Genomic DNA, 13,034 nt, shown 5'->3' on the forward strand with positions numbered 1-13,034 from the left:
GGTACTGGTCAGAAATGACTGGGGAAAAATTGGGAGAACCTCAAAGCTTTAATGGTAGCAAGTCACTCTTGAACATGACACTTTTCTTCCGTACCACATCGGGTTGGGTTTTTTCATTCACCGGTCTCATCACCATGGTCTCGCCAAACCATCCACATTTTGGGTAATGCTACCGATCCATCGCATCAGTGTCGTTATATGTTCAAGAGATGTTGTTCAGAAAGAGTCAACCGTGTCCCATCCACTGCCATACATTATCCTTCATCCATTCATGACCGCCACCCTGAATCATATGTCACAGATTGTTTTCACCTCCATTAAAATCATTAGCTCCGTTCCGTGTCACTGATGTGGGATTCATTAAGGCCCTCCTTTGACGGATCGCTTCTTGTCGACTTCAGCTCATTATCCAAGAAGTTTATCTAGGAACAACCCCCTCAGTACTTTGAAGCTTGCATGCCTCAATGGCAAGTTTCTCACTTCCGGCAACAGGTATACATCAATGACCTTCGACCAGAAGATTTTGCGTGGTGTTCGACGCCAAGTCCTTTATTCACACCACGTGAATTGTACTGCAGTACCTTGAGGGTCATTATCATTATCGGTGATTCCTCTCGCGCTTGTTAACGGTTTACATCATTGACCGATAATCAAGCGATGTCTTTCCATGTTCGACTTCAGCGCAATTCTCACATGGATCGACTTGTACTTAGAGTGAAGATCGAACGAGTTTGAAGACCCCGGATCTAGTTTCATCCATCCGGGCTGCGATATATATTCAGGAAATATAAAGACATTTGACATGTACATCATTACAGCAGATGATCATCCTACTCAAAGGATGATAATTTCAGCAGAGAATTATCAGTCTACCATCAGACGATCGTCTGTTCTATGTACCAAAATGAATTTATAAAGCTGAGCATGGGAATGCCCGCCTTAGCTAGATCATGAAAGCAGAATGAAAAATAATGTATTGTATTGTATTTTATTTACAGGTCACCTCTCAGTGATTGAATGAACTTCGGATCCTCCTGATAAAGCATTTAACCCGATAAACGACCTCATACTTTAGGGGGCAACTGTTATAGACATTTTTGTGCCTTATAGCATGAAGCATGAAATGTCCATAATCTAAGGGATCCAAAGTCCCTAAACATGTTGTTCCTACCCCTAGAGGAACAAGGTCAGCAAACCACAACAGTGAATAAAAGTTCTCCACCTGAAAACACTCAAAAACAAGGCAATTATGGATCATGTCAACTGCTCCACTGAGCATCTGCGCTGAATGTCAACTGCTCCACTGTCTACCTGCGTTGAATGTCAACTGCAAAGAAGGCTACCTGCGCTGGGCGAGTTTGGACATGTGGCACAATCTTTCCTCAAGGTGTCAATGCCCAGGAAGCTTCCAAAATGACACTTGGATCAAGGAATTCGACTGGTGATGAGTAAGAGGGTCTAGATCTCCAAGTGGAAGCAAGAACCTCCAAGTGGACTCAACAACTGAAGAATAACTGAAGTGAGAGGGGACACTAGTCAGCTTCATGCCAGCCTCAAGCTGACTCATCCTTTCTCCAAAACTCCTATATATAGATCTCTCTCATGAGGTCTAGGGGGGCTGGAATCTTGTGAATGTAAGGAAGTGCTGTTGGTTTGAGTTTAGAACTATTGGGTGATTTGCTTTGAAGGAGGTGAAGAGGAGATTTCTTTCTGCTGGGAGGTGATGCTGGATTGGGCCTTTTATGGTTGTATCACTTCCTGAACTTTACTTCTTCCATTAATAAAGCATTTGAGGTTCTTCTATATGCATGTGTCTCAATGGTGTATTGTTATACTTGTGTATTTGATTTATTCTAATCCTTGAATCAATTATGAATGTATGCCTCTTGTAGTTTCCCTCTCTTGCCATTTTGCAGGATCTTGGTGTAGCTGGGCCAGTGAAAGAGCAAGGAGCTGGGAGCAAGCAGCAAGGAGAGAAGATTGGATCAACCATTAGCGAAAGACATCGGTTAGTGGATCTCTTTCTCCCCTATTTTACTTTCATAAATAAGAAATCTTAGATAGCTTTGCTTCGATTGTTGCTGAGGTACTATCACCCTTAGAATGGGATAGGGTCATTCCGTATTGGATACTTTTCCCAACAACAGATTTCTAGTCCATTGGGCTTATGGAGTCAGAAATTGAGTAGGTCCTGATGTCTGTGATGGAGAAGGATTTACTGTAGAGCTAGACAGCTTTTCATGATACAAATTTTGGTTGATAAATGAAACAGAGTGAAATGGAAACTTAAATATAGTGTGACTGTACGTTGAGGAAGAGCAGAATGTGTTCAGTAGCATCTAAGAATTACTGCACATATACTGTCAAAGATTTATAGTAATTTGGAGCATTCAAGAATTCCAATTTAACAGATAAACCTGAAGAAAACATTTGTAACAATGAAAGATTGAATTCAGGGTGCCTCCATGGACAAATCCTGAGTTATTCTTCTACTTTCTTGTTAAGATTAGATCACATACACGAGAAATGAAATACAAAAATAACACATAGACAGAGATAGAGAAACTTATTGTATCAAGCTATAGCACTAGAATTCTGCAGCATTCAATGGTTCCAACACAGTATACACCAGAAAAGATAATCTCTGAAATTCCAAAAGCTCCTTTGTATTATCTCTCCAAAAATACAGCCGAGTTCTCTTTCTGAACAAGTCACAAAAACCCCTGCAAGCTTATGCGAGGGGGAATATATACAATCGTTTCTACAAATATCTGAACCACTGAGTCATTTTGATAATTAAATACGCTCACCAACTTTACAAAATAGCAGATAAAGAAGTTATTACTGCTCTTAAATACAAAATGAATGCTCTTTAATTCTATCAGAAGTCGATTTTGACCTTTGGAGGCCACTGAGTCGGTTGAGCGTTCTGCATAAATGCTGAATGATGTGTCTTTATGCTCTGTCATGTTGTAGCTTTCTCGTCCCTGTCATCTGTAACTGCCAGTGCTGCTGTAGTGGCCGAATCTTTCTGCTGAGTTGGCTCAGTCCATCTTTCTTCAATCATACTGACTGTATCAAATTTTCCTGTACATGATGACTTATGTTTTTGATGAAAGGCTTTTGATTACAGTATCAACTGTATCATTTTGGTCCACCATTCTTGTGAGGGCAATTGATGTCTCAAAATTGTGTCCAGGGTCTCATCTGCCTCTGTATATTTGTAGAAGTTTGGAGGCACTTCAAACAAATGCTTGATCTCATTCATAATAAAAAATAAATTCTCTACTCTATCATAGAGATTTTGCCCAGATGTTGGCCCTGTTTCTTCTGAAGTACTTGGTATTACACTGATCTGATTTGAAACAAATGTGTTGACCCTCTTTGCATAGTTCTCATGCGAAAGTAGCCTACCTGCGCTGTTCAGTAAGCCAGGAAGACCTCTGCCTTGTAGTACTGCAAATTTGTCCATGAACCTATTTACTTCTGTCTGCATGTCCTGGCTTCTTCTTTCCAGTGTTTGTACCAGGACCCTCTTTATCAGCAAAATGGTTTCAGTTCTGCTGGGAATTCCCATTGCTGCCAGCTGAGGACCTGTACGGTTATTGAGCACATTAATCATTATATTGGCTACCTCAGGCATGTTGCCTAGAGATGCCCTTGCTCTCTGGATTTCTTTGTGTGCTTTTCCTATGAGTTCTATTTGCTCATGAATGGTCTCAATGTATTGCCACTGATCTGTGATTGATTGGCCAAAGTTGGCCCATAAAACTGTCTTGAGCTGAGCCACCACTTTGTCAAGGGTGAGCTCCTTCTCCAGCTCCTTTATCTTCTCCTTAAGGGCTTTTATTTCCCTTCCTTTTTCTGCTACATTCTGCTTGGATTTGTCATATTTTTCATTGAGCTTAGCCAAATTCTCCCTGGCTTCATTTAGCTCTGCCATTTGGGCTTCTAAGGCCTGAATTTTGTTCTTCAACTTCTGCATATCAAGGCTTGGAGCCTGCTCTGTTGTTGGTGCTGGTGCTGATGTAGATGGTGTTGCCTGAGCTGTCTGTTCTGTAGGAGGAGCACTAGTTTGAGGGGGTTCCTCAAGGTTGATTATTTCTGGAGGGGGTTGTGATGTTTGGCCTATTTACCTCTATTGTAGGGCTGCTTGCAGCGCAGCCTCTGACTCTCCCAATTTCTCCTGTGTCTGGATCAGCTGTTTGTATAACGATACCAGCATAGCTGCTACATCTTGGTCATGTCTCAGCTGAGCAACCTTTTCTGTTTGGGAATGAAGAGTTGCTGGAATCTTGATCATTTTCCTCAATGCTGCCATGTCTGCATCCCTTAGTTTCAATAGCGCTTTAACAACCTTGATGTCCTTGGGGTCATGCCCAAGCTCTATGATTATATCCTCTAAAGCTTTGATTCGGTTGTCCTTTGCTTGAGAGGATGCTTTTTCCAACTCAAGTTGGGCAGCTGTATTATTTAGGCTATTTTCCAACCTGTAGTTCACTAATGTCTTGTTTGCCAAGGTGGCATACACCATCTCACCCGTTTGCTTATGCAATTCAATTTGATCCATTGGGTGGATATCCTTGGAAAGGACCTCAAGGTTGGTCCTTATGTAGTCGGCAGCTGACTGTGGCTGCAGCATGGTTGGCATGAAATGACTCATTATCATTTTGCCCTCATGCACATCGTATGCAGACATCAACCTCTGTTGATTTGCAGGGGCCATCTTCAATAAGTGGTTGTAGAGCTGTATCTTAAGTGGCTCATTCCTCTTTTTGATATCAATAAACTGCTGTTTGATGGCTGCCTCAGCTCCCCTTTGCTGGCTTGAAGAGCTGACTTCTCCTCCAACTGTCCTTTCATGTTCCTGCTGAAAGGAACTTGCAGATGCCTCCATACTTGGTGGGCCCATGCCCAAAGATTGCCCAGTAGGCATTTCTTCCTCAGAGAGGGGATTCATTCTGTGCCTTTTCCCCCCTTGACTTATAGATGTGGTGAGGGGAGTCTCCTTCTCTCTATCCCTCTTCTTTCCCTTTTCTTCTTGTTGTGGAGTCTGTAGTACTAAGGCCTCCACTGTCTTTTCTTGCCTAGGAGGCACATTCTCTTGAGCCTGTTGCTCAGTGGATATTGGGGCTTCAGATGTTTGCTCTTGCTGCCCTGGTTGCTCTTGTTCTTGCTATTTTTTCTGCTGTACCTCTTGCTGTTGTACTTCCTGCTGTTGTTCTGTAGAAGCTAGCTGTTCTGGCTCCATCTGTTTCTCTTTGCCTTTGCTTGAAGCCTGATAAGTGGTCCTGGCTGCTTGCTGATGTGCTGTGGAGGAAGAGGCAGCTACTCCTATTTGCTTTTGATGTGAAGAGGAAACCTGTCCACAAGTTTCCAAGTCAGCTTCTTTTTCAATATTTTTTGCTTCTCTCTGCAGCATTTTCTCTCTAGAAATTGCTTCTTCTAGGGTGCCCTCTTTCCAACTCAATAAGTTGGCATACTTCTCAATGTTAGGCAATCTTACATGGGGATAGCCACCCAATTTGTGTTTTACCCTCCTGAGAGAAATGAAATGATTAGGGTCATAAGGCACCCAGCGGAAACTGGTTTCTAAATGGACGCTCTCTAGGATTCTGTCTGCTTCCTTCCACCCCTCCTCTCTTATGTTGTACAGGAATGGGCCTAACTGGTTCCTAAACTTCAGCTGTACTTTCTTGTTCTTACTATGGAAATGGATCTGATCTGCATTTCCAAACTGCCTGAAGTATTCCAAGGCAAATAGTCTCATGGGGACATATCTTGGCAGCCTGTAAGGGTCCAGCTCACAACCATAAACTCTGATTATTGTGTGGTGTTGGTAAAAGTACCAATCACCAATGCTGTAGGTCTTAGAGAGATGAAGTATTCTTTGCATTTCATCAGTCAATCTTAGGGGAGGAACACCAAATAACAAGGTCATAGCAGGATGAATGAAAAGGTCAATGAATTCACAGTAAGTGTATGGTGAATAGGAGACATGATGGAAAACTGAACTCCAAAACACAACAGACCTTGGTTTTCCCTGGGCATCAAGTTTCTTGAGAGGAATAGGGAAACCATCAGGTTGATAAAATAGGAACAGATGATATATGTATGAGGTGTATCTAAACACCCTTTCCCTTTTTAGGTTCATGAATTGCTCATGAATCTTATTTGCAATATATTTAGCATAGTCATAGTGCACAGCAGGAGGCTTCCCAGGAGAAAATATGGACAGCATGGCCATGATGGTTTCATCAACATCCTCAATCCCCTTGTACCCCAGGACATAGCTGATCAGGTCTACAAGCATTTTGCCCAAGTCATTCAAATATGGATTTCCAATAGGAGGCAGTCTTACAGCTTCAGAGATGGGCTGGACAAATAACTAATTTATTTTGATAACCTGGGCACTGGACAGCTTGCCCCCCTTCTTCAATAAGTCCATCATGGATAGAGAAGTCAATGGCCTTGCAGAATGAAAGTTGAGCATTTGATTTATGGCCTCAGGGGTGATATGGAACAAGACTGCACCTGAGGGATTGAGAACAGCTCTCTGACATGGATCATAGCATTCACAGCATCTACGGATTAAGTCTGGAAGGGAATTGACTTGAGGGAGGTTGTAAATGGGCAAGTTGGAGTCCCAAATCCCTAAAATATCAGCTCCACTGAGGTGTTGGGCCTTTAACTCATTCAGCAGATGGATGTTAAATTTGGAATTCATTGAAAATGAGTCTATCATCTGATAATCCTTATCCCCCAGGGCCTTCCATTCTAATTCTCTTTGTGGGGCATTCAGAGGTTGAATATTCAGGGCTACTGGTGTTTCCATGGCTAATAAGGCCTCTGATTTGTATGTGAACTGGTTTGAGTGAGTAGAACAACGCAGGGGGGTACTTTTGCAACAGAGAGGTGAATTGCAAAGGAACAGAGGGTAAATGGCAGTAGCAGCAATTGAAATACTGCGCAGAGGACTGATAAAGCCAATACCAGGACTGATAAGATTGTCTCCACGGTGAATTAGTGCAGTTGAGGTTCTTAGTTCACGAATGCGCGAACTAACTGTGAATTTAGGTAAATTTTGCTAAATACAGGCTCCGCAGAGGAATTGCGACTTAACAATTGAAAATGGAGGCTAGCCACCGGGATTTGCTGGTAGGTACTGTGTTTTTCACTCTTTTAAGCTAGCTTCGGACAATTATGGACACAAAACCAGGCGCAGAGGAATGCTTTGGATAAATACCTGGTAAACTGTCGGCAATGGCTACAAGTGCAGGTGGAATGGAAGCGCCCACAGTCTCTGTGTTGATTTCAGCAGGTTGGCGGATGAGGTCGTGATATGCATGCAGAGCAGAATAGTTCTTTGTTTTTAGCAAAAAGTGAGAAAAACCGCGTTTTTCGACCAAAATATGGACTTTTGGGTCATTGGCGCTTTTTTTGGATGACGTCAGCTTGACGTCGTCAGGTGGGGTCAGGGTCGGATGACGTCAGCATGACGTCATCGGGTGAGGTGGCAAACTGTGAGTGGTCCACGGGGATGCGTAGCTGACAGACACGTTGGAGTGCTGGCGGGTGGGGGCGCTGATGCGGTGGTAAGTTGGCCTGACGTGGGCATCTCGTGGCAATGACGTGGGCGTGGCGGGACCGGCCTAAAACCACAAGTAGTAAGTGGATTTTCTCGGACCGCCCTTAATACGGAAGTTGTTTTGTCAGAGGGCGACCCGAGAACCTGTGGGGGTGACGCGTGGTAGAGGCCTGACGTCACCCTCTGATAGTTTCTTGGGTGCTATCTCACGGACGTCGGGCCCGACCCGATATGGATCTGGGCCGCCTGATGAAAAGACCCAGATCCGTCGGTCGACGGATCGCTAAGGTACCAGGACAATACGGAAGAGGGTGGGGAATTAAATAATATTTTTCTTTGAAGTGCGCGCCCGGCGGGGACTTTGGATTTTGGCGAATTTATATGGTTTTTCCAATGTATTTTTATGAAAATATGTATTGCGCCAAACTTTGGATAAAGCAGAAGAGTGGGTTTTTAGTGCATTGTTGCAAATAATGCGGGTTAGGGGCAATAGTGGCCTTTTACAAGGGCTTTTTGCAAATGAAGTGGGTAAGTGATCTTCAAAGGTTTCTGAAGGGAAACGAGGGGTGAGGCTTAGGTTGTCAAACTGACCAGAGGTCAATTTAATCCCTGACTTTGAACATATGGCTATAATGCCAAGGGGGGGGAATATTTATAGAATGCTTGGGGTTTATACACCATAGTGTTTATAATAGTAAGGGAAAAGGGGAACATAGGGATTTAGATAATAAGAAGTTAGGGGTTAATATGAGTGGAAAAGGTGAATGAGGAGTGATAACACTAAGTTTATATGAAAACAACTTAGCTTAGGAAGTAGATCAAAATGAAAAGAATTTTACACAAGAAATGTGGCTTTTAAAGAAACAAGAACCACCATAAGACCTTGAATTCTTTCATGAACACAACTGGTGAAGGGATGTTAGTAATGAATGTGAGGGGGGAGATTAGGAAGTTAGACATGCTCCATTGTGTTGCTGCAAATGATAGGGAAGAGGAGCTTCTCCTATCCATTGATGCTTCCTTTATGTTAGACCAGCAAAATTCAGTTGAAAGGAATGACATTTCTGCAACCCCATCTACCTACCCATCTACTTGCCTAGCATTTTTTGTTTCTTCATGGAGGGTGCACTTAGACTTGCAAACCCTCATGTGCCTTTTCTTTTCCTTTGGCTTTTTCTTTTGATTTTCTATCTAGAACTACCCTTATTGCTTCCAAGGCCCCAGATTAAGCAGTTGGGAACCTTAATTCTCTACCTAACTAGTGGTCTGCCAAGATTAGACAGTTTGGACAGACTTCTTTCTCTATTCTATAACAGAAAATTGAATCATGGCATGATCCAGATTAGGCTGTTGGACCATCCATCAAAATTGAGTCAACATCAAGCTTATGTACACATATTGTCTTCTCTTGGAAATATGGGATCTTTGCATCACCAAAGCAGAGCATATTTGGAACTTTTATTTGCCCATCATGAAATATGAAACCTATTGGTATAGGTATCTAACAGTGGCTCCACATGGGGATGGTTTTTCTTCTTGAAAGACCAAGAACAGCAGGTCAGAATGCCTTGGCCCTTTGACTTCTCTTTACCCAAACTTGGAGTTTTTCTTCCTTGAAATCTCAAAATTGGAATCTGTCATACTTGTGGACCTTGCTAAACTAAAGCCTTTTCCTGTTTCTGCAAGACCTTTCAAACTGAGCTATTCACATGCTGAAAGAGAACGTTATATACAATATATTATGTACAGGGGAACATCCATGCTATGTTCATGGAAAGTAGTCAAAATAGTGCTTCAACATCCTGCCATTCACAGGACCTTCATCCAAATCAGTCTCATCAAGACCTTTAAGAAAGTAAGTGTTGTTTCCTTGCACTGCTTGGATGACAAATGGTCCTCTCCAAAGGGAATCAAACTTTCCATGTTTTCCTTTATCTTCCCTTCTTGAATCCCACTTGAGGACTTTGTCTCCAATGTTAAAGTCTTCAGCCTTAGTCCTTCGGTCAAAAGCTTTCTTTAACTTTTCTTGTAAAACTTGAACTCTGCCATAAACTTGGTCTCTAGTTTGCTGCAAACATACGATTTGATTGATCCTTCTTTGTATGTCATTGGGCTCAGCCTGACTTTCTTGAAGTAGTTTCATAACAGGGATCCCTAGTGATGAAGGAAATTTGGCTTCTAATCCATAGACTAACTCATATGGGCTGACCCCAATAGATCTCTTGGTTGTTAGTCTGTCTGCCCATAAGGCATTGACAAGCCTCTTATGCCAGTTCTTCTTGTTTTCTTCCAACATCTTCTTTATGATGTTTATAAGACTTTTATTTGATGATTCAGCTAGGCCATTTCCTTGAGGGTAGTATGCAGTAGAATGGCCCAAGGTAATGTGGAATTTGTGGCAGAAATTCACCATCTTCTTAGATCTAAAAGCAGCAGCATTGTCTGTTATTATCTTATCAGGACAACCAAATCTAGAAAGGATATTGGTCTCAAGGAACTGAATGATAGTAGTATCATTTGCTTGTCTACATGGAACAACTTCAATCCATTTAGTAAAGTAGTCTGTAGCTGTTAGAATCCATCTATGTTGGCCTGAAGATGAGGGATGAATTTCTCCAATGAAATCCAAGCCCCATTGTTGAAAAGGTCTCTCTGTTGCAATAGGCCTCAAAGGAAGTGGCAGTAATTTTCTCTTTCCCTCAAACACTTGACATTTATGACATGAAGTGGTGAATTTTTTGACATCAGAGAAAACAGTGGGCCAATAGTAACCAGCCCTCAGTATTTTGTCCACAGTGGACTTCCAGTACAAATGTCCACCACAATCACCTGCATGAAATTCTTTCATGACATTGTTAGTCTCGTTCTCAATTAAGCAGTTTAACAGTATACCCTCATGGTTTTTCCAAAGCAAATTGCCATCCATGACACAAAATCTTGAAGCTTTCATTTTTAAGAACCTACATTTAGTTCTGGACAATCCTGGGGGAGCACACAGGTTTTGTAACACATAGCATATATCAGAATACCAAGAGGATTGTTCAAAGGCTGCATTGATCTTTGGAGTCGCCAGCTCCGGTTCATTGTCCAGTTGGTTAATGTCTAAGGCTTGAAAGTTTGCTTCTGTCATTAGTTTGGCCAAACCTTGCCCTTTTATCAGTTTTGTAGGTTTTATTTCAATATCAAATTCCAATATGTTGGCAATCCATTTGCCTCTTCTGCCCTCTAGGTTTTCTTGGGTGAGTATGTCTTTCACAATGGGACTTGGCACATAAGCTATAACATGGGAGTATAGGATGTAAATCCTAAAGTCTTTAATGGCCTTGACCAAAGCATAAGCTTGCTTCTCCATGATCTGATATTTCAGGGGTGCATCTCTAAGAGCTCTACTAAAGAAAGCGATGGGTTTTTCATTTCCTTGGTCATCTTTATGTAATAAGACAGCAGCAATGGTATGCTGGGAGGCAAAGGAGAAAATGATAAATTCTTTGTCAAATTGAGGATTTGTTAAGACTGGTGTTTGGGTAAGGGCCAACTTTATGCCTTCAAAAGCTTGATTTGCTTCTACTGTCCATTTCACTTTTGAATCCTTCTTGAGCATGTTATTTAGTAATCTGATCAATTCTGCTAGGTTTGGGATAAACCTCCTTAAGAAGTTAATTTTTCCCAAGAAAGCTTGTAATTCTTTGATGTTTCTTGGGTGGGGCATTTGTAAGATAGCTTGTATCCTGTCTGGGTCAATTCTAATGCCATCCTTTGAAATGATGTGACCTAACAGCTTACCTTCTTCCAAACCAAACAGGGATTTCTTGGGATTTAAGGAAATTCCATATTTCCTACAAGTTATGAATATTTGTCTCAAATGCTTCAAGTGTTCTTGGTCAGATTTTGAGAATGGTGTGAGGTCATCTAAATAAATGACAAGGAAGTCATGAATCTCTTTGGCAAAAGCAATATCCATTGCTCTTTGAAATGTAGCCCCTGCATTTTTTAACCCAAAAGGCATTTTTACATATTTGAAGGTTCCCCATGGGGTTGTGAATGCGGTTTTGTCTTGATCATCAGGGTGTACTAGGATCTGATTAAAACCTGAGAATCCATCAAGTAAAGAAATTCTTGAGGCCCCCACTACTCTTTGCAAGATGTGATCCATCTTGGGTAAGGGGTAATTATCTTTCAAGGACACTTGATTCAAGTTCCTTAGATCAACACAAAGCCTTATTTCACCAGTTTTCTTTCGGGTGGGAACCAAATTTGAAACCCAATCAGAAAATCTGATTGGTGCTATGATGCCATCCTTAAAATTTTTTTGTACCTCTTGCTCCATTGCTGGGAGAAGCATAGGATTGATTCTCCTCAATTTTTGCTTAAAGGGTTTTTGATTTGGCTTGAGAGGGATAGTGTGTTGAATAACAGAGGTGTCATAGGATTTTAAATCCTCATAACTCCATGCAAAGACATCTTGGAATTCTTTAAAGAGGTCAATGTATTTAGGCTTCTGATCAGGTGGTAAAGATGCAGACAATTTAATTATCTTGGGTTGTTTTGCAGTTCCAATGTTACACTCTTCTATGGTAGTATTGAGGGGCTGCAATTTTGGCTTCCTGAGAATATCATTTGAGTCGAAAATGTCTTCCAAGGGAGTGAGGCCTGTTGGGAGGAAATTGTCTTTCAGTTGTATGATTTCTGCTTCATTATCAGCTATCTCCTCACAACTGATTTGTTTAAGTTCTTGTAGGTTTTCTTTGTTAAAAATGGTTGGATGTAACATTTGGTTTGCTGTTTTGGGTGAAATACTTGTTTGGTGCTGTTCACCTGGTGTTTGTGAATCACTCGCGGCCTCCATATCAATGTTTAGCCCTGAAAATTCTTGCTGCAAAGTCAAAAATTGATTTATATGGGTATCATCCTCAAACACCTGCCAGTCCTTGACATTGTTTGGGACAGAAGGTCTATGTTTTACCTCGGCTGTAAAGCAATGCTGGGGTTCAAAAGGAAGTTTACAAGTGCTTGAAAATGTAGCCAAACTATGAGCATGCAGGTTATGGGTTCTAGGAATTTTGGTAATTTGAAATTCAGTGAAGGACTTTAGTAGTTCAGCAGCAGCAGATCTATAAGATCTCAGTCTTTTGTCATTGGTGACAAAATTACCCTTTACTTGTTGAATAACTAGGTCTAAGTCTCCTAGGATTGAAACTTTTATGGCTTGTAAGGATTTTACTAGCTTGAGGCCTAGTAAGAGAGCTTCATATTCTGCCATATTGTTGGTGCACCTGAAGTTTACCCTATAGGCTCGGCCTTCTGCATGACTGTTTTGTTTATTATGTATCCAAACCCCTGCTCCTGCCCCTAATTTGTTGACTGACCCATTGAATTCAAGAAACCAGAGGACTTCTTGGTTAAGGGAAGAATTGTCGACTGTTATGGGAGTTAGCATCAATAACTT

This window comes from Pinus tabuliformis, chromosome 5_2 (assembly GCF_031772625.1).
Source record: "Pinus tabuliformis cultivar Carrire ecotype Pingquan chromosome 5_2, CPIR1, whole genome shotgun sequence".
NCBI lineage: Eukaryota > Viridiplantae > Streptophyta > Pinopsida > Pinales > Pinaceae > Pinus > Pinus tabuliformis.